Source organism: Acipenser ruthenus, chromosome 5, assembly GCF_902713425.1.
Source record: "Acipenser ruthenus chromosome 5, fAciRut3.2 maternal haplotype, whole genome shotgun sequence".
Taxonomy (NCBI): Eukaryota; Metazoa; Chordata; class Actinopteri; order Acipenseriformes; family Acipenseridae; genus Acipenser; species Acipenser ruthenus.
In genome coordinates this window covers 2,842,108-2,862,088 of record NC_081193.1, presented here as the reverse complement: position 1 = coordinate 2,862,088, position 19,981 = coordinate 2,842,108, and the positions used below count along the sequence as shown (strand labels likewise).

The 19,981-nt window shown below is 38.4% G+C and overlaps 1 long non-coding RNA gene across 1 annotated transcript; it reads left to right on the top strand.

Moving 5' to 3' along the window:
- The first annotated feature begins 508 nt into the window (after positions 1-508).
- LOC131737196 (uncharacterized) lies at positions 509-3,663 on the top strand. Its single transcript, XR_009328781.1, has 3 exons — positions 509-598; positions 2,154-2,249; positions 2,362-3,663. It is a non-coding gene; the product is annotated as an uncharacterized LOC131737196 (long non-coding RNA).
- The last annotated feature ends 16,318 nt before the right edge of the window (positions 3,664-19,981 follow it).

Genomic DNA, 19,981 nt, shown 5'->3' with positions numbered 1-19,981 from the left:
TATGATCACTGAGAATATTTAAGCAAGCCCATTTTTGTAAATCCTAAAGCAGTTTTATAATTTGTATTCTTAGTTTGCTTGTATGAGTTAACTGTAGATTTATATAATGTTTTATGTTAATTGGCCTTGAGGTTTTAAAATGTTTTTTGAACGGTCCGGGAAAGATTTTCTCCTGCTAAAAACTCTACTAAACCCATTTATGTCAGCAAACCTTTATTTTCTGCAAGTCATGTACAGTCTGTGGTAATTGCAATCCCCGTCTGTAACAGCAGGGTTTAGGACCCAGGGGAGCCCTCTGTGGCAGGTATGCATTCAGAGCATGGCTCTGCATGCGATAAGCCCTCAAAAAAAAAAATTATGAATGCAAATTTCAAGCTTCTTGGGCAACAACATGTTCTCACATAATCCTAAACAATGTTGGGAAAAGGCATACTTTCTCTATGTAGAGCAGAACTGGTTTTAACAGTGGGGCATGGGTGCAAGAATGATGTGGTAAAGCACGAGAGATCACAAAAACACCAAAAAGCCAGCGACACTCAGAAAACCAGCGCTTCAATAATATCTTTCATTGCCAAAGGGAAAACGGAGATCAAGAAAGGTATATATGCAAAGATCTTTACATGTTGTGACTAGTTTAGGAAATCAGTAGAAGACATGTTCCCAGACTCACATTGCAAGCATTCTGCAGGAAAGTCTAAAAGTCACACAAATAGTGAAAGAGTGTTTGTATTACAATTTCAGCATCAACATTGCTTTAGAAATTCAGATTGATTGATAACATGTGTTTATATATAGCAGTAGTGTATTCATTTAAAACAGAAGATAGTTAACAATGAAATGTTACTGACAGTGGTATTATTGATCTGCAACATATGTGCAGTGTAATTAATAAAGTTGCAATACCACGTTGTGTATTTTGGCCTTTTGTGAATTCTGTGAAGTGCTGTGATTGGCTGAACAAGATCACATGACTGTGCGGTAATAATTGTCTTACCGCACAGCTATGACATCATAGACCAACTTACTTACCTGATCTATTAATATTACTACGCCTTAATAGTAACAATTATCTACAGTGTTTCTGTAGGTAAAAATGTCAACATACAACTGAAACAGCATTTTCACTCAACAATCTGTTTTTTTTTTAATATCTGTCACTAAGAATTACAGAAAAAATGGCAAATATACTGTGGTATTTATTTAGTCAGAGAACAGAACAAAGAAAACTCTGAGACAAGCAGTAGCAGTAACACTATTCAAAAGCCATCTGAGAAATCACCATGCAAGCCTCACTCAGCATGTAATATACTGTATATGCAGCAGCGGCATCTACTTATTAAACTAAATATTGCCTTATAAAACTGACTAGTGAATATGCAATGTTTAAATTCAAAACAACACATATATCTCACCACTACCCTCCAATTTCAGAAACATATTTAAAACAACATTAAAATCTCTCCTGTTCTCTGCTGACACAACCGTTGGGCTTTTAAACAAGGTCGGGTTCAGGATAGAATTCTATTGTGCTCGCCGGGGACGGGAAGGACTGCGGCACTGCGCAAACTGACACGGAAGTCGTTCAGTCCACATATCATCTAATGCTGGTTTATAATCTAGGGAAATTATGCCAGTTACCGGCCATTATGGTTGTCACCCGTTCTGGTTTTGCCTGGATTGTTCTCTTTTTGAGGCAGCTGTCCTGGGAAATCCGTAAGACTTGTGTTTAACCTGTAGTACTTTGTATTTAATCACATCCTGATGTAACTATCACTATTTAATCATATCCTGATGTAACTATCACTATTATCTGCTGTATTATTGAATTGTGGTTTGTCACACTTGTACTTTGCTTGAACAAAAGTTATTATATTTCTTGCTCTTATTGTATTACTTGTATTGTAACACTTGAAATGTATTTGCTTACGATTGTAAGTCGCCCTGGATAAGGGCGTCTGCTAAGAAATAAATAATAATAATAATAATAATAATAATAATAATAATAATAATAATAATAATATAGTGGTGCCATAGATGATAGATTCCGTGCATTTTATATAGGTCTTCTATTAAATAAACTTAAAGAACAAAGTGCTAAATAAAAGCAACTTTAAAGGAAATATGTAGTGTCATAAGTCATCTTTTTTTTGCAGTGCTTATTCCGGCTCTTCACGTCTACCAGCTGCTGTAGTAGGACTGCTGTTAGTGAGTCACCAGCTACTGAAGGGACAGCAGGCGAGACGGGGAGAGTAGGAGACTATTTATTTCAGGTTCTGCTTACCTAAGCAGTACTGTTATTTATGAGCATTTGTTCCAAATATATAGTAATGAAATGCATATGTTACCCTGGCTTTTTTGCAGACACGACTTCAATAGCCGGAGATCAACTGATTCGGGTAAAACAAGCAGGAGATGACACAGCCGGAGGCACAGCCGATACAGATAAACCACAATCTACCAACGCTTCACTGTTTCTTGTACCGACCACCATTTAGGGCACTTTTACTGTTGTTAAGAACTTGTCGGTCGCCTTGAAATCAAACAAAGAAATATTGCTGCCAGAAAAAAAAAAAAAGTTTAATTACAGTAATTACTGTAGGCATCTTACAGTTTAACTAGCTCTTTTTAACTATCCCAGTGGTCTTTTAGAAATATTAAAAACTCCTGCAAACAGTTCACACTGTTTGTTACTAAAAAGGCGTGAGATGCAGCATGTTTTGCTTTTTTATGAGGGAAGCGAGTGTGCAAATGTGCTATGAAGATTGTTTGAAGAGCTAAATGTATCTGAAACAAAAACACATTGGAAATATGAAAGCAAGTTATCAAAAGTGGGCAGCCATTAAAAGTGGAGATATCAAAAACACAAGCCAAGTTTCATCAAGAAACCATTGGGGCAACCTTGCTGAGCATCAAGCAAATAGGAACTGTAAAACCAATGGGGGTCAAGGTTGCCCCAATTGTTTTTTTTCACATTTCCAATATGTTTTTGTTTTAGATCAGATTCAGATTATATAAAAAAAAGATATTTTTTGCAGGCAAATGTTCCATTTTAAAACAGAAATAAATCATTTAATATAAATGATATAAACGTAACAAAAAATGTGTTCCCTAGTATATTTCCATGTTTAATTGTCATTAAACTCAGATTTCCTGTAATATGCATGGTGCGGGGGTCTGCAAAAATCTGCAAAAAAACAGGAGAAAAAGATGGGAGAGAAGGACATTTTTACCTCAATTTGGCAACTTATTTTTCTTACTGTATAACATGTATTGGCTTTTTTCCATACATTTCACCTAAGAGTGTTGGGAACTACAAATTAAAAGTGAAATTGTGCTTTTGGCTGATTTACTTTCGCTGCACCAATACCCTGAAAACACATAAACTATCCTTGCTATATAGAGAGTCTCTGGCAGTTCTCGCTGATAACTTGGCGCAAGGAACTTCCGTTCCTCTCAATTTAGCCATGATTAAAGAAGAATCCTGGAGGACTTGATTGAAGTCTTCAAAATATTTAAATGAGTTTACAAAGTTAACCTGAACCAACACTTTAAGAGCAGCACAGAAACTAGCACCAGAGGACAGGTTGGAAATAATAGTAGTCAGACTTAGAACAGAGAGAAGGAGACATTACTTTACACAGAGAGTGGTGAGGATATCCAGTGGGCCATGTTGTTGATGCTGACAAGCATCGATGGGCTGATTTTACTATCCATGCAAAACAGCTAGTGTAACAATTCACATTGGTTTGTGCAATGAATGAATGAAGAACAAATACCCCAGCCAGTCATGTATTGTTGAAGGGTTATTACTTATTATCTTTAACAAATGGGTGGATGTTAATATCAATGTTTATTAAATAAATAGCAATATACCTAGGCACCTGTGTACTCCATTAATTACATTTCTACAGCGATCTTTTGCAGTTAATAAATACTGCTGCCATGTCTCAACGCTCGGGGGTTGACAGTCACAAAATATATATATATATATATATATATATATATATATATATATATATATATATATATATATATATATATACACCTCTGCTTCCTCAGCAAAAAAAAAAAAAAGCTGACAAGAGACCCTATTATTTTGTTAATAGGATGCCCTACTGTGTTTGCTAACCAATAAAACTTAAAAAACAATAGATTCTGTGTAAAGGAAATGTTTACTGGTGTGCTGACATTGCTTGCAAAGGAATTAGTTGCACTACAGTAAAATTATTTATTTATGGTTTCTCTCACTGGTTGATCCTTTTGTACCGATAGAATCTCTTTGCGTGTTTGTTTAAAAATCTTATTAGAATCAAAGCTAACCCATAAAAACTTTAAAGGGGAGTACACTGTTTGAATTTTTTCCAGATGTCTGCTTCTGAATTCATTCCAGCGGTGACAGCCAGCGTTTATGAGAGTGCTATAATAAACAATCTCTGACAAAGGAAGCCATTCTGCTGTGCTAGACTGTGGCAACTGATATCTGATTACTCAAACTAGCATGGCTGACAGCCATAGTAAATATAGTACAGGGTTTTTCTAGCAAATACCTTTAAATAGTATGTGGCGTTATTATCCATTATACAAAAAGAAAAGATTCTATACTGATAATTTTTATTCTGGTATTTCTTTTGAGACTGAATTAAAATCAGAAGCACATATGCAACACACATATTGGTGTAAATGTAGACCCTCGTGGACTGGTTTACTTGTTATGCAAATATATTCTCTGACATCAGTACAGTAATATAGAAAAGTTGAATTAATACAAAGTAGTTGGCAAGTGCTTCTGTCACTTCAGACCTGTCTGCAAGCTTCCACTCTAAATTGCTCACAATGAAATCATGCCATGTTTACTTACATGTTCTGAACTTCCCTTTCCTATGTAGGTCTCACGTGTGCAGGTGTTATGACAAACACAGATTTATTTAAGAACATAAGAACATAAGAAAGTTTACAAACGAGAGGAGGCCATTCAGCCCATCTTGCTCGTTTGGTTGTTAGTAGTTTATTGATCCCAGAATCTCATCAAGCAGCTTCTTGAAGGACCCCAGGGTGTCAGCTTCAACAACATTACTGGGGAGTTGGTTCCAGACCCTCACAATTCTCTGTGTAAAAAAGTGCCTCCTATCTTCTGTTCTGAATGCCCTTTTATCTAATCTCCATTTGTGACCCCTGGTCCTTGTTTCTTTTTTCAGGTCAAAAAAGTCCCCTGGAACGACATTGTCTATACCTTTTAGGATTTTGAATGTTTGAATCAGATCGCCGTGTAGTCTTCTTTGTTCAAGACTGAATAGATTCAATTCTTTTAGCCTGTTTGCATACAACATGCCTTTTAAACCCGGGATAATTCTAATTTAAATTTATTTGCTCTTTAAATATATCTGTACCAATACCATACCAGGTTACAGAAAGCACACAATTTGCATGCCTTCTGAAACATCAAGTGCTGGTTTAAGAGACTGCTGTACCTCTGTTTAACCCATTATGGGTGCAGCGTACTTCTTTGTTTTAAATGAAAATGTAAGTTTGCTGTATCAGGTGCTTCTTTGAACACTGTGCACGTAAGACCTACTGTTCATTGTGAATGGAATTCACACACTCAAGTAAGATTGCGGCAGTCATTACATTAGATACAGTACCGCTTTAAAAAAAACAAGTTGAACAACTTGCATAATCATCACAACATCCACTTTAGATACATTTAAATAAGCTATTGAATCAAAAACTGGTAGACCATTATTTTTATGCAAAGCACCCAGCCATCAGATCTTCTCCACTGACCCTGCACAGCCCACCCTGCCCAGGGGGTCCTATTCTATCTGCAAACTAAATTTGCCATGCAGCATGGGTTAAGAACTGTCCAGTTGGGGGACAATAGTCCAGTTCATGGAGCATTTTATGAGTCACCACGTCCTATTTGAAAATTAACTTTGTGTAACCAAAAGGAAATAAAAATTTTAAAACAGCCTTTGTTAGTAATATTTTGTGTTTTTACCACCGTTTTTTTTTTTTTTTTTTTATAGGTCCCAGAATATGAATAATGTATAAAAAATGTTTTTTAAAAAATGAAGGTGTTGTATTATACCTTCCACGGTTCAGGGTTACCTCACTGATATTTCTTTTGATATGGAGCGGCGAATGCCACGCACCTGGGAGACAGGGATTGTAGACAAATGTATGTCTCTATAAAAAATGATATTAGTGGGCCAAGATTTAGCTGCAGGTCTCGAGTTTCTCTTTTCTATTAAAGGTGTGGCCTTAGCCTAAGAGAAAAAGTATGTATGAACTGTGCATGTGCTTTCATGTTCCACTTTTATCATGAATCACTGTTAGTTTGTTTGTTGCATTTTTCAACACCTGCCCCATGGCTGTTATTCTACAGGAGGGGTACTCCTACTGGAGGGGGCGCAAGATGGTTCCAGGGGGTCCTCAGCAAAAGTCATCAGAAGTTGTTGGAGGAGGACAGGATGATAGATTGAGAGTAGGAGTGTTTGGCTGAGGTGAGGGATGTCAAGATGGAGGAGAGGAGGGAGCAGTAGTGGTTTATGTCACAGGGCAGCTTGGATCGCTTCCATCTCCGCTCAGCAGTGCACAGCTCGTTATGGGCTGAGCGGAGTGTAGCCAGGACTTGGGAGAGGAGGGTCGAGCTGGGCGGGAGATGATAGGACAGAAGGAGTCGAGAGCTGCAGCGAGAGAAGAAAGAACAGTCGTAGAGTGCTGAAAGTAGGGAGAAAGAGTCAATACGAGGAAGGAGGGTGAGGAAGTAAACGTGGATGTAGAGAGGGGGTAGAAAAAGTAAAAGGGAGATGAAGAGGTGGTCCAAGAAGGAGGGGGGGTGATAGTAGGGGGAGGAGGAGAGCAGTTTCTGGTGAGAATCAAGTCCAGCTGGCGGCCAGCTTTGTGAGTAGGAGGCAAGGGGGAGTTGGATAGAGAAATAATCAAGAAGAGTAAGAAAAACACACCCCATCAACTTGTAAAGGTAGTAAAAATAGTGTAGTTTATTGTAGTAATAGATTACAAACAGAGCAGCGAGTTCCGGTCTCAGTAGGCTGTACACCTGAGCTCCGGACACTGGGTTGCATACATAAGAGAGTTTTATGAGAAGACAAGACATGCGCAGCATTTGAAGTACAAACAATTTCCATATATGGTTGTTAATAAGCAGTTTAATTTCTACATGTGTAGCTCTCATAAATATGTTATTATCAAGCAGATAATAAGCCAATAATATACAGAGAGAATGGAAGACAGGACGGCATGACTCCAGTTGTTTTCGTCCTGCACGATAAGTTTTCGCCGGTGTTGTGGGTTTCTTTTCGATTCTGTGGAATTCTGTCTCTGCTTGCCCCATGCCCCTGACAGTAAGCTCAGAATAGACACTGTCAAAACTGCACTCACCCCTGACACACAAGACAGAAATTGATCCAAAAATCCTACACTCTCATGGGTTTTTATATAAACCCTTTACTGTGCAGTGTACACTTTATAAAATTATCTTACAAGAGAGATAAATGTTAAAATCACCTAAGAAAATGATAGGAATTGAGGTGGTGATAGAAGTCAAACTCATCAAGGAACTGAGCAGGGGAACCAGGGGGAGATAGAGAACAATAAAGAGCAGATGACAGGGAGAAAGCAATTCAATGGCGTGAAACTTAAAAGTGCTGACAGAGATGGAGGAAAGAGCAGAGAGGATCGAGAAGTTCCAGGATGGAGAAAGCAGGAATCCAGTTCACCTGCCTCGTCCTGAGGAGCGTGGAGAGACATAGAAGAGAGAGCAGCTGGGGTCGCAGTGTTCTCAGGGGTAATCCATGTTTCTGTAAGGGCCAGAAAGTAAAGAGAGAGATCAGAGGCTTCGGCAGAGATGAAGTCAGCCTTGTTGCAGGCTGACTGGCAGTTCCAGAGGGTGCCGGAGAGAGAGCAGGAGGAAGAAGAAGAGGATGGGGGCAGAGGTAGAGAGATCAGGTTGGAAGGGTTAGAGAATTGCTAGTCAGGGATTTTGCGAGTGCGAGAATAAAGGAGGACCTGGATAGCAGAGAAATGTATAGTGGATAGAGTGGAGCAGCAGAAACAGGGAGCAGTATAGACAGGGCACAAGGCAGAAAAGGCAGAGAGTATAGGTAGGAAAGAGCCTGTTTTGGGATGAGTAAAACAACACAGCTGTTTACTGAGGCAGTTTAAATAGGGAGTTTGATCAAACAGGACTCCACCTGGGACAATCTAGAACAGTTAACAAACAATCAGCCTGGTAATGGAGTCTAAAAAGCACTTACCTGTAAAGGCATCAGACCGCAGTAAATCAACAACAAGTTACCTTGATAGCACATGATAAAATTAAATTAAGTCAATTAGAGTTGCAACAATAATAATAATACTGATAATGATGATGATGATGATGATAACAGCTTACCTGTGATCCACCCCAGCTGCCTTCAGCAGTTTACTGAGGTAGTTTAAAATAGGGAGTTTTATTACAGTTGCAATCAAACAGGACTCGGTTCTACCTGGGACAATTAATCAATGATAAGGTTGGGTGGTATAAAAAGCCTGGTCAGAGAGATTAATGGACGGTTATTTCATTTAAACCAAGCCACATTCATCTTGGTTTTAATAGCATGTGGCCATTAAAAATAAATAAATAAATAAATAAAATCTCCTGCTCGATCTGGAACATCTTTAATGGTGTCCAGTTTCTGATTAATGACATTGTTCCAAAGCGGTACCCCAGCCCGTCCCCTGATCTTCAGTGTCTTTCTACTCTCCAGCACCTCTGCTCCTGTCACAAACACTTACAAGAGAACGTTCTTAATACTCCAAATCCTCTTCAGATTGGGTTTATCTGTGGCAGACTACAAATCTGCTTGAGCATGATTTATTAAATATGCAACAACCGATGGTATATGTCATTGCACAATGCTATGAAGAAAACATTCAATATGAGAAATTTATTCAAATTATAAATTCATGGGTCAATTTCTGAACTTTAGCCATTCAAAAACATGAGCTTGCAGTAGTGTGGTTCTTCATAAACATGCACTGTTGAACTTGATTTTTGATCATGCTCTTGACTAGTTATTTTAAAGCAGTTTTTCAGCCTGAACAACAAACATTACATGTAATAAAGACTTAATTGGCTGCAAATCACTTTACCTTGATTGCGAGCACAAGTCAAATACGATATGAGCTGTGCACTTCTCATTTCCTTTTCTCAAAATCCAAGTGGCTTAAACACTTTACAACACACTTCATTTAGAGTCTAGCCATGAGAAATGACCGTAGATTAACATGATGAGACAATGTAGGCTGATTCAAAACTTCCATCAGTTCCACAGAGGCTGATGTCATCAGTTAAGCAGCGTAGGTAAGCATCTACGGTGAATGGCACTTGCACTGATGAATTACCTTTTGGAGATATGGTGTTTCCAGAAGATCACCCCAAAGTCAGATGCAGTAGTGGAAAATAAAAAGTATTTGCTGGCGGGCCTAATGGAATGTTTTGCAATACCTAAGACGAGCTCTGGGAGCCTAAGAGAAACCTTCAGAATTAAGACATAATTGGCACTAGGTGAAAGAATTAATAATCAAGCAAAAAAAACATCTCTATATTGTCACAGACAAATCATTTCTCTTTGTTTAGCAACAGAGTGACATCTAGTGGCACAGAGGTAAATTAGACTATTACTAATTCTTTCCAGTCCATGTTTCCTTCAATGCTAACTGCACCTGTTATTGTCGTTGCACACTTACACATTCTCTTCCTCTGGCAGCTGTGTATCTGTCTCTTTAGGTTCCTGCTCTTGTTTCCTTTGTGTGTACAATTGGATCTCTACAGAATGGGGGCGGATCTCTTGTCTTTCTGTTTTTGAGTCCTGGGTGATAAGTTTAGTGCTCTCAACATAGCCCCCAGTAGACATTAGTCACAAAACCCCCACACATTTCTACTCAATATGCCTGATAGGACAAGGAATGACTAGGATTGACGTAAGTTTGCAAAGGTGAGTGGGAACTGTCCCTGAATGTAGCCAGTGCACCTTAAACCATAATAAATCTACATGATGCTACAGGACATTCTCTCTATCTCCCCCTGGTTCCCCTGCCTCTTGATGCCCTTGCATCCTGTCATGTACACCGTTATAATTAGGCTGTCTCCATTTCTAAGTTTATTTTTCAGGGGCTCACAAAATCCTGTAATAAATCACTGATCTTTTAGAGCAGTGGTTCCCAACCTTTTTTCCTTGAAGCCCCCCCTACTTGTATCTAAGAAAAGCTGAGTCTCCCGTGCCACCCCCCCCCCCCCCCCCCCCCCACACACACACACACCAAAAGAATAAAGTGATTCATTCCAAATCTTTATTGACATAAATTTACGTCAATTATAGTTTTTCTTTCCTTTTCTCTTTGGTTCACCCTGGTTATCTTTGTGTATAATTAACTGTAGGCCTATACAGATGTGCTCAAATTTGTTGGTACCCTTACAGCTCATTAAAATAATGCTTCATTCCTCCTGAAAAGTGATGAAATTAAAAGCTATTTTATCATGTATACTTGCATGCCTTTGGTATGTCATAGAATAAAGCAAAGAAGCTGTGAAAAGAGATGAATTATTGCTTATTCTACAAAGATATTCTAAAATGCCCTGGACACATTTGTTGGTACCCCTTAGAAAAGATAATAAATAATTGGATTATAGTGATATTTCAAACTAATTAGTTTCTTTAATTAGTATCACACATGTCTCCAATCTTGTAATCAGTCATTCAGCCTATTTAAATGGAGAAAAGTAGTCACTGTGCTGTTTGGTATCATTGTGTGCACCACACTGAACATGGACCAGAGAAAGCAAAGGAAAGAGTTGTCTGAGGAGATCAGAAAGAAAATAATAGACAAGCATGGTAAAGGTAAAGGCTACAAGACCATCTCCAAGCAACTTGATGTTCCTGTGACAACAGTTGCAAATATTATTAAGAAGTTTAAGGTCCATGGAACTGTAGCCAACCTCCCTAGGCGCGGCCGCAAGAGGAAAATCGACCTCAGATTGAACAGAAGGATAGTGCGAATGGTAGAAAAAGAACCAAGGATAACTGCCAAAGAGATACAAGCTGAACTCCAAGGTGAAGGTACGTCAGTTTCTGATTGCACCATCCGTCGCTTTTTGAGAGAAAGTGGGCTCCATGGAAGAAGACCCAGGAGGGCCCCACTTTTGACAGAAAAACATAAAAAAGCCAGACTGAAATTTGCTAAAATGCATATTGACAAGCCACAATCCTTCTGGGAGAATGTCCTTTGGACAGATGAGTCAAAACTGGAGCTTTTTGGCAAGTCACATCAGCTCATGTTCACTGACGAAAAAATGAAGCTTTCAAAGAAAAGAACACCATACCTACAGTGAAACATGGAGGAGGCTCGGTTATGTTTTGGGGCTGCTTTGCTGCGCCTGGCACAGGGTGCCTTGAATCTGTGCAGGGCACAATGAAATCTCAAGACTATCAAGGCATTCTGGAGCCATTTTCATTTGTTTTATTATTTACAATATTATGTTGAATAAAAAATCAAAAGCAAAGTCTGATTTCTATTAAATATGGAATAAACAATGGTGGATGCCCATTACTTTTGTCAGTTTCACGTTGTTTCAGAGAAAATTGTGCATTCTTCGTTTTTTGTGGAGGGGTACCAACAAATTTGAGCACGTCTGTACACACACATTGTTACCAAAAGAATAATAATGATTCATTATCAGCGTAATAAGTGATTAACAGCACCTATATAGCTGCAAATGTATGTCTTTGCACTGCATGACGTTTGATTCAGGACCCTGCATCCGCTTGTTTGTCTCATTGTAGAGAGTGAATGTATCCGCTAGGTATGCCGTTTTGATCCAAAACGCATCAGTCAGCTGTTCGCACAGTGGTCGATTGTGATCTTGCAAGAATTCCTTTATTTTTTCCTGCAGTTCCATAAAACGCACAAGCGTACCTCTGTGTGTAACAGCAGTGTTTGATGCGCTTCATCCTCACACAGCTGGGCAAACAGTCTCTTGTTAGTAGGGCGAGCCTTAATGAAGTTTACAACTTTAACAACAGTTGCCAGGGTGTTACTAAGGTCTTCTGAAAGTTTTTTACTGGCCTATGCTTGGCGATGTAGCATGCAGTGGAAAATTGCGCACCCCGGGGCTTTTTCCTTCAATCAGCTGTTAAATCCCTTGTTTTTGCCCATCAACGCTGCAGCCCCATCAGTGCAGCATGCAACAATATTCTCGTAGGGCAGATTGTTGGACGAGAGATAAGAGTCCATAGCTATAAAAATATCTTGGCCTGTTGTTGTTGTGGCTAGACTGGTAGACATAAGAATGTCTTGTTTCAAGTCATCACCGTCAATATATTGCACATAAACGATGAGCACGGATTCGTCTGACACTGTTGTTTCATCCAACTGAATGGCAAAGGGAACATTCCTAAGCTTCTCGTGCAGCTGGTTTTGACAATCTCCAGCCATTTTATCAATTCTGTCTTTGACAGTGTTGTCAGAGAGTGGGACGGTTCTCACTTTATCCACCACCTGTGGGCCACAACACCTCTCTACAATTTTCAGGCAGGCGGGTTTGATTAGCTGCTCTCCAATATTGTGCGGCTTTTTAGCCTTGGCAATTAATAGCGAACACTCAAATGACGCCTCCGTGGCTCTGTGTAAATCACTGCCTGCTCTTTCAAATGCTTTTCTGATGTCTGTGGATCTTTTTGATAGTGCCAACTGCTTCTTCCTCTCAAAAAAATCTTGACCTTCACCAATAGTCTCCTGGTGTTTTGTTTCCTGGTGTCGTTGCATTTTGCTTGGCTTCATGCTGTCATTAGCTAGCTTCTCGCCACAAATGACACATTCTGGCCGAGTCCTGTCCTGTCCTTCAATAAAACCAAAGTTAAGATAACTCTCGAGATATAGCCTTACTTTCTTTTTTGATGATGAGTCATCAGCACTTTTACATGTTTCTTAGACATGTTGTTTTATTCATAAAATAGTGATGTTCTGACTGCAGGAAAAACGAGCTGCTAGCTGAAACTGATTGAGCGCGGGTCATTGACGTGCACAATTTTTTTTTCAGGGAATTACCACTTTTACATTTCTCTGCCATTATTATTTTTTAGATTGGCCTTGGCATTGCAAGCATATGATTTTTAATAACATTTGTATTTTACAATTAAATTATAGTGGAACATTTTATGCATGTTTGACCTCAAAGCAAATGAGATCACGCGCCCCCCCTGTGAACTCTGGCACCCCCCAGGTTGGGAACCACTGTTTTAGAGGACGTATTTGACTGGGGCTCTTCATTGGAACACTGTGACACCTGTGTATTATACAGCCGGTCTTGCCACTTGACGACACACTGTGATTGAGTGGGGAGGCGATATTAGTATCCCAAGCACACTGTGATTGAGTGAGGAGATATTTGTATCCCAAGTCAACACTAGCAAAGCAGCTGGTCAGGTACTGCATGATTGACACCTGTTGTGTTTGCTGTGATTTTCCTTAGCTATTAAATCTCTGCCCCAGACCTATTTCATCAGCTGCTGATGAAAAGAAAACAATACACTGAGAATGACCGCATTAAATAGCAAAGCCCCTGGAAGCTGTTGCACAATTAATAACAGGTTGCATGATGTAAATTGTGGATAAATATGTTAGATGAGGTTTATTATGGTAAATAAACATTGAAAAGGAGCAAGTCAAAAAAGAAAGATGAACAAAAACAAAACACCCCTGGTAGCATCATGTAAATCTGAAGTTGCCATATTGAATGGTTTATATAGTGGGTATACAAATTCATACTAATTACAGGACCCCTGTTACAGTGCTCCTGTTTTCCTATTTCCTCAGTTCAAGATGTGTTCCAGTATATTGAAGCATCCATATAAATATAGGGAGATAGTAGGTGGGGCTTTTTGAAATTCAGAAGTATAAGAGCTGCCACCGGGGTGTTTTACAATTCTGAGTTTTAGAGAATGTGTGATGACTGAAACTGGAAGTTATAGTGTTTGTGGCTGTAGCAACATGAAAATAATTTACCTTCTCACCTTTTAGAAATGAATACACTTTTTTTTCAGAAGCTGTTGGATTACAGACTACTGTAAAGTTACAACCCAATGTTGCACACATGCAGGATACACAGCAATGACTCCCAAGTGCTGTTTGGAGAGCCAGTCACTTCTAGGATCTTTAATTCTTTTGCAAGATTCTCAGTAAGTTCCAACAAGATACATATATTTCAGAAACTATTCTTGTCTTTTGTTTATAACTGGCATTACCACAGAATCAATTTGACTGGCGTGGCCTCTATACTGTTTAGAAGAAAACATGGCTTCCCACGTGTAACAACCGAGCACAGAAAGGAGCCAGGCTTGTTTGCACCAGCAGTTCTAGCGATTTTAACCTCATATCACCATGGCAACAATGGCTACATTTACAACAAACAGAGGTTGCATGCTTTGATTTTAGCACAATTATTCCTGAAAAACAATCTGGTTAACCTTGTAACAGTTACTCTACACAACAGAAAGGCAGTTGCACTATCCTCCCTAAGGAGATGTTACTGGCCCTGTTTAATATTATCAAACAAGTCAGCAAGAGTGACAGACAGCAAAAGCAGGGACGTCAGAGGTGTCAATTTCACGCACAACCGGTTTATTGTTGTGAACAATAATATCAACAAATGCAAAAATGAACAAAACAAAGTACAAATGGAGATAGAACAGAAAAGGAAAGAGATGGAAATGTAGAAAACAGTAATTCCAATGATGATAAGAAACTAGATGGTAACTTTACAAGTAAAGTTGTGGGGCTTGCTTTATTGGGAAAGTGGTCAAAGTAGCTGATTTGTGTCAAAAGTCACATTGTTTACTAATTGTCTCTTGCTTAGAATGTGCTAGGATTTGAAATTTCTCAAAGTTCTATGACAGTTAATTCAACAGTGGGAAGTAGCCTACTGAAAGAAGTTGATGTGGTTACTAAAACAGTCTTGATTGGTAAAAGTTATTTCTGTTTTGATTTCATATTTTAATAGCAGAGAAGTAGAGGAAGAAGTTATACCCTCTAACTTTTTGTCTAGCTTGTTGGGAAAGTGGTCAAAATCTCAGTTGTTTATAAAAAGTTAGAGAAAATTTAGTTGGTGCGGTTACTAAAACAGCTGTACCTCTTGATTGGTAAAAGTTATTTCTGTTTTGATTTCAGATTTGACTAGCAAAGAAGTAGAGGAAGATTCCATATGCTCTAACTTTTTGTCTTACTTGTTGGGAAAGTGGTCAAAGTAGCTGATCTGTGTCAAAAGTTACATCATTTACAGTAAATAGAATGTTGGAAGTCTGGGAGTTTTTAAACAGTGGGGAGCTTTAGAATGTTGAAAAAAGTCCCATTAAAGTGAATGAAGATGAACAAAAAAGCTTAATAGTTTAAAAAGTATAAAATATATCAAAAAGTTCTATACAAGCACACTATTCCAGACCGGTCTACACGTTTTAAAGTTTGAACGGCATTTCTAGCTTAAACGGTGTAAGAGGAGTATTGTGCCAAAGACTAATTAAGAAGTATGTCGAAGATTTGAAGTGGGGACTCTTGCTTCGCAAGCCCCACTAATAAAATACATAACTGTAGAGAGCTGGTAAGAAAGTAAAGGTGCAGGTAAGTATGTCCGCAGGGTCTTCAATAAACACACATACACACACAGAGAAAGACAAAGGATAATTAAATATTTATAGATGAAAAACTATGACTTATGGAAACAATTGCATTAACAGTCTCTATGGCAATGGTGGGAGAATGGCAGGTAGGCCCAACAAGTCCAGTAGTAGCAGTGTAATTGAAATCCATACAAAGTAACAAAATAACAAAACCAAAAATACTGGAAACCAAAGTAGCAAATAAAAGTAGAAAAATACAACAAACGAAAAAGGAATAATCTCACCGAATGATGAAGTCCCGAAATGAGTCCAGTAAACAAAGCAATGATGTTGAATGTAGAAGGTTGAGGAAAAAAATTAGAAAAATCAGGACACTTAAAGAAATGGAGACTGTCACACACAAAAACAACAAACATTAAACAAACCTTGAAACTACCGCTAAACTTAAACAAGCAACAGGGAACAAAAGAAAAGATGCACCAGTTTCATCTAAAAAGTTAAAGTACACTGAAATTAAGTTTGAAAATGCTGTGGTTTGGTAAAAGTTTTTCTGTGACTAAATGCTGGTTTATACATCCGACTGCGACCCAGTTTTTGGTCTCAGTCAGTGGTCTCTGACGTCGGAATGACATCATCTGCACTGCAGCGAGCTGCGTCTTTTTTGAAATGTGTGTCTGCAACCGCAAAACACACAGGGTCGGATGATGTTGAAAACATCCAACATTTATCGCATGGTCGCAAGCCAGTGAAGCGCGATAGAGCACGTTTTTGAGGAACCCAATAAGCATGAACAACGGAACAGGATTTAAACTTACCTGTAAACTATATGAAATTAAAGCGTAAATGAACCTTTGCTAAAATGAATGGTGTTTACATAGGCTACCATGCGCAGCAACCACTTGTATAATAATAACAATAATAATGAATACAGTGTATTTATTTTTATTACTGTTATTCTTTTTATATATTTGAGCCATTAATAAGTTAACGTTGCTATTTATTTTCTGTATACAATTACTTTCCTCATCAAATCAGTAACGTTACTCAATACGTCTGATCGGAGGTAGTATGGACAGCTGATCAGTTTTACTTGTTTGCTGCTCATAAAATTATATATGAGCCAATTTACACATTCACTTCATTCATGAGACGGGCAATTTTAAAATCCCGTCTCAAAGTGTCGCGGGATTGTGGAGTCTGTTGGCAACCCTAGTCACAAGTCGACATCGGCAGTAAAGCAGACTGGCTGAAAGTATGACCGACAGCTACGACCACTTTACTGCGTCAAAAAGTCTGCGAACTCAGGGGTGCTTCAGTCCTTCTGGTGCACCCGTAGAAGTGTCTGCAGCTGACATATGGCTTTTGTCTACGAGAGAAGTATAAACCAACCTTAAGGGAGTCTCCCTCCAGCTCTAACTAACCAGCCTTTGAACAGGTGCTGGCTTCTTAGGAGCGATGAGATTGGAGGAGTGGAGATTTGAATGAGCCAATGGGGAGAGAGGGTGAACAGAGGCGGTTTGCAAGGAACTATGGGGATTGAAATTTTAACCTGGCCAGGCTGCTGACCCTACTTAAAGGGACAAGTGGGTGAGTTTGTCCACCCACATTATGTAGCATTGGGCTTGATACAACCTTGTCCTTTTTTATGAAGACAAGGGTTTACAACAAACTTCTAAGTGTCACGCCAGTGGATGTCATTTTATGGTAATTAAGGAGGGGCTATGCTAAAATATGCTATTAATTAAAAATGCATGCCTAAAAAAGGGTGTTAACAACAGCTTTGGAAAAGTCTTAGACTGATATTACAGAAATGTTCCTATTTGACTTATCTAATCGTGGCTATTCAGTTTTACAGCAGATGTAACTGGAGCATCATCTCTGCTTTTATCTATGACAATGGTTAAATGTAATTATTTGTTTAACATTTCCATTAAGATTCCCGCAAAGCACAAAAGAGATGTGTTAATGCGCTAGACTAAAGTTGTGCCATTAGACTACTGCAACTAATTCCACTGAAGTTTAGTTTTTGAACTACGTTCTATTCAGATGATGACTCTTCAATTAGTTCCTTGAATTTGATGCATTTTAACCCATGGAACGATGTTAATTGTACCAAACTGACACAGGCCAACCCCTGCTAGGCGATCCATGCTTGGAACGCGCATTTCCAAAATCTAGAAAACTGTTCCATTCTGGGTGCCAGAAGTCGTTGTGGTTTAAATAAAGTATTTTAGTTAACATTTTACCCAACATTTATATATGTATTGCTGTTATTATCACATTGCCTTCAATATATGTAAATATTGTTTTTCACAGTTCGTTGGGAGAGAAGGAACAATTCCGAGTATCAAGTTTATCATTATTAGTCACTCTTGACTTGGCCTTAATTTACATTGGTTAAGCATGTTTAGTAAATGCCACTACTGTGGAGCAAAAAAGTACTATTTCACTTTAATTAATTTTTTATACCGTGATCCTTGAGGCTGACTTGCCTTTTTCCAGACACTGTAAATCCCCTTATCAGGAATATGGACACTGTAAATCCCCTTATCAGGAATATGGACACTGTAAATCCCCTTATCAGGAATATGGACACTGTAAATCCCCTTATCAGGAATATGGACACTGTAAATCCCCTTATCAGGAATATGGACACTGTAAATCCCCTTATCAGGAATATGGACACTGTAAATCCCCTTATCAGGAATATGGACACTGTAAATCCCCTTATCAGGAATATGGACACTGTAAATCCCCTTATCAGGAATATGGACACTGTAAATCCCCTTATCAGGAATATGGACACTGTAAATCCCCTTATCAGGAATATGGACACTGTAAATCCCCTTTTCAGGAATATGGACACTGTAAATCCCCTTATCAGGAATATGGACACTGTAAATCCCCTTATCAGGAATATGGACACTGTAAATCCCCTTATCAGGAATATGGACACTGTAAATCCCCTTATCAGGAATATGGACACTGTAAATCCCCTTATCAGAAATATGGTGAGAGTTTCATGGCCTTCCCCAGACTCGATGGAGTCCCAGTGGTTATTTAATAAATGAGAATGTGTCCTCTGTGTAAGCGTTATGTAATTACTGTCCGATTTGCATATGATACTCAATATCACAGTTATTAGGATAAGAGGAGACATGGAAAGGAGTAGTTTTTACTGTTCTGCACAATCTGGGTGAATAAACTTTAATTAGATGATTTAAACAACTGTACCCCTTTGGAAAGATGGTTAAGAAGGGACATCATAATAATAATAATAATAATAATAATAATAATAATAATAATAATAATAATGAATTTCTGCATTGCCACAGAATGTTAAGTTAAGCTGATTATCGAACAATACAAGTCAAACCAGAAACTGCTGTTGAAATCTTAGAACATAAAATGTAATAATGGTTTCTTTATCATTTTTGTATTTCATTTAACTGGGTAAATAAGTCAGTTTTTGTTATGTGCAGATGTAGGAAAACTTGTAGGACAGCTGAATTTGCTAGAAGATGGTCAGTGCTTACAGTAACCTGTCTGAGGCACTGTGTCTAATACCCACATGCACCACAAGATTTATTACAAGAGCTTTCTTAGAAGAATACAAAACCTAAAATGCATTTCAAATAAAAAAAATAAAGAATAATTAAAATTCACTTTCCTTCACTGAAATATATTCGCATTTCCACATGACTGGCAATTGGACATGATGTGTGTGTGTTTTGGACCTACTTTGTTTAAGGGATCAAGCTGAATGATATAAAGCCTGGTCTGTCTCTTTTTCAAACGTGAAACAAAATAAAGACTTAAACACAAGTGAAAAATATGCTAAAAAAAACAAAACTTGTTTTGGAACTCCTGTCTGCATTTTCTTGCAAGTGTCACAAAAGATGAAGTGTGGTAAGGTAGTGTGACAGGGCAGAGGCCCTATGTGCTGTGTTGAGTGCAGCCAACTCCACGTGAGAATGTGTCTGAATTGATGGGGCCTCTGACCTGTCACAGGTAGTTAAAAAATAATGTTGTCCTTTCCTTGCCAAGCCTGTGGTCTGGCACAGAGCTATGCCTCTGTTGCACCCACTGCTCTTCTAACTCATCTAAATTTATGTCTAATGAAGTTACATCGTTAAACCTGTTTGTCGTGAAAAACATACGGGAGGAAAGGAAAAAATAAAACTGCCATTCAAAAGTGCATGACTTGCTTTTATTCTCTGATTCTTTTCTGTTTAAGCCATTATCAGCAAGGTCATGCAAGGAAACAGTACTTCAATCTTTTAATCGGTGTTAACTCAAAGTTCAAACATTAC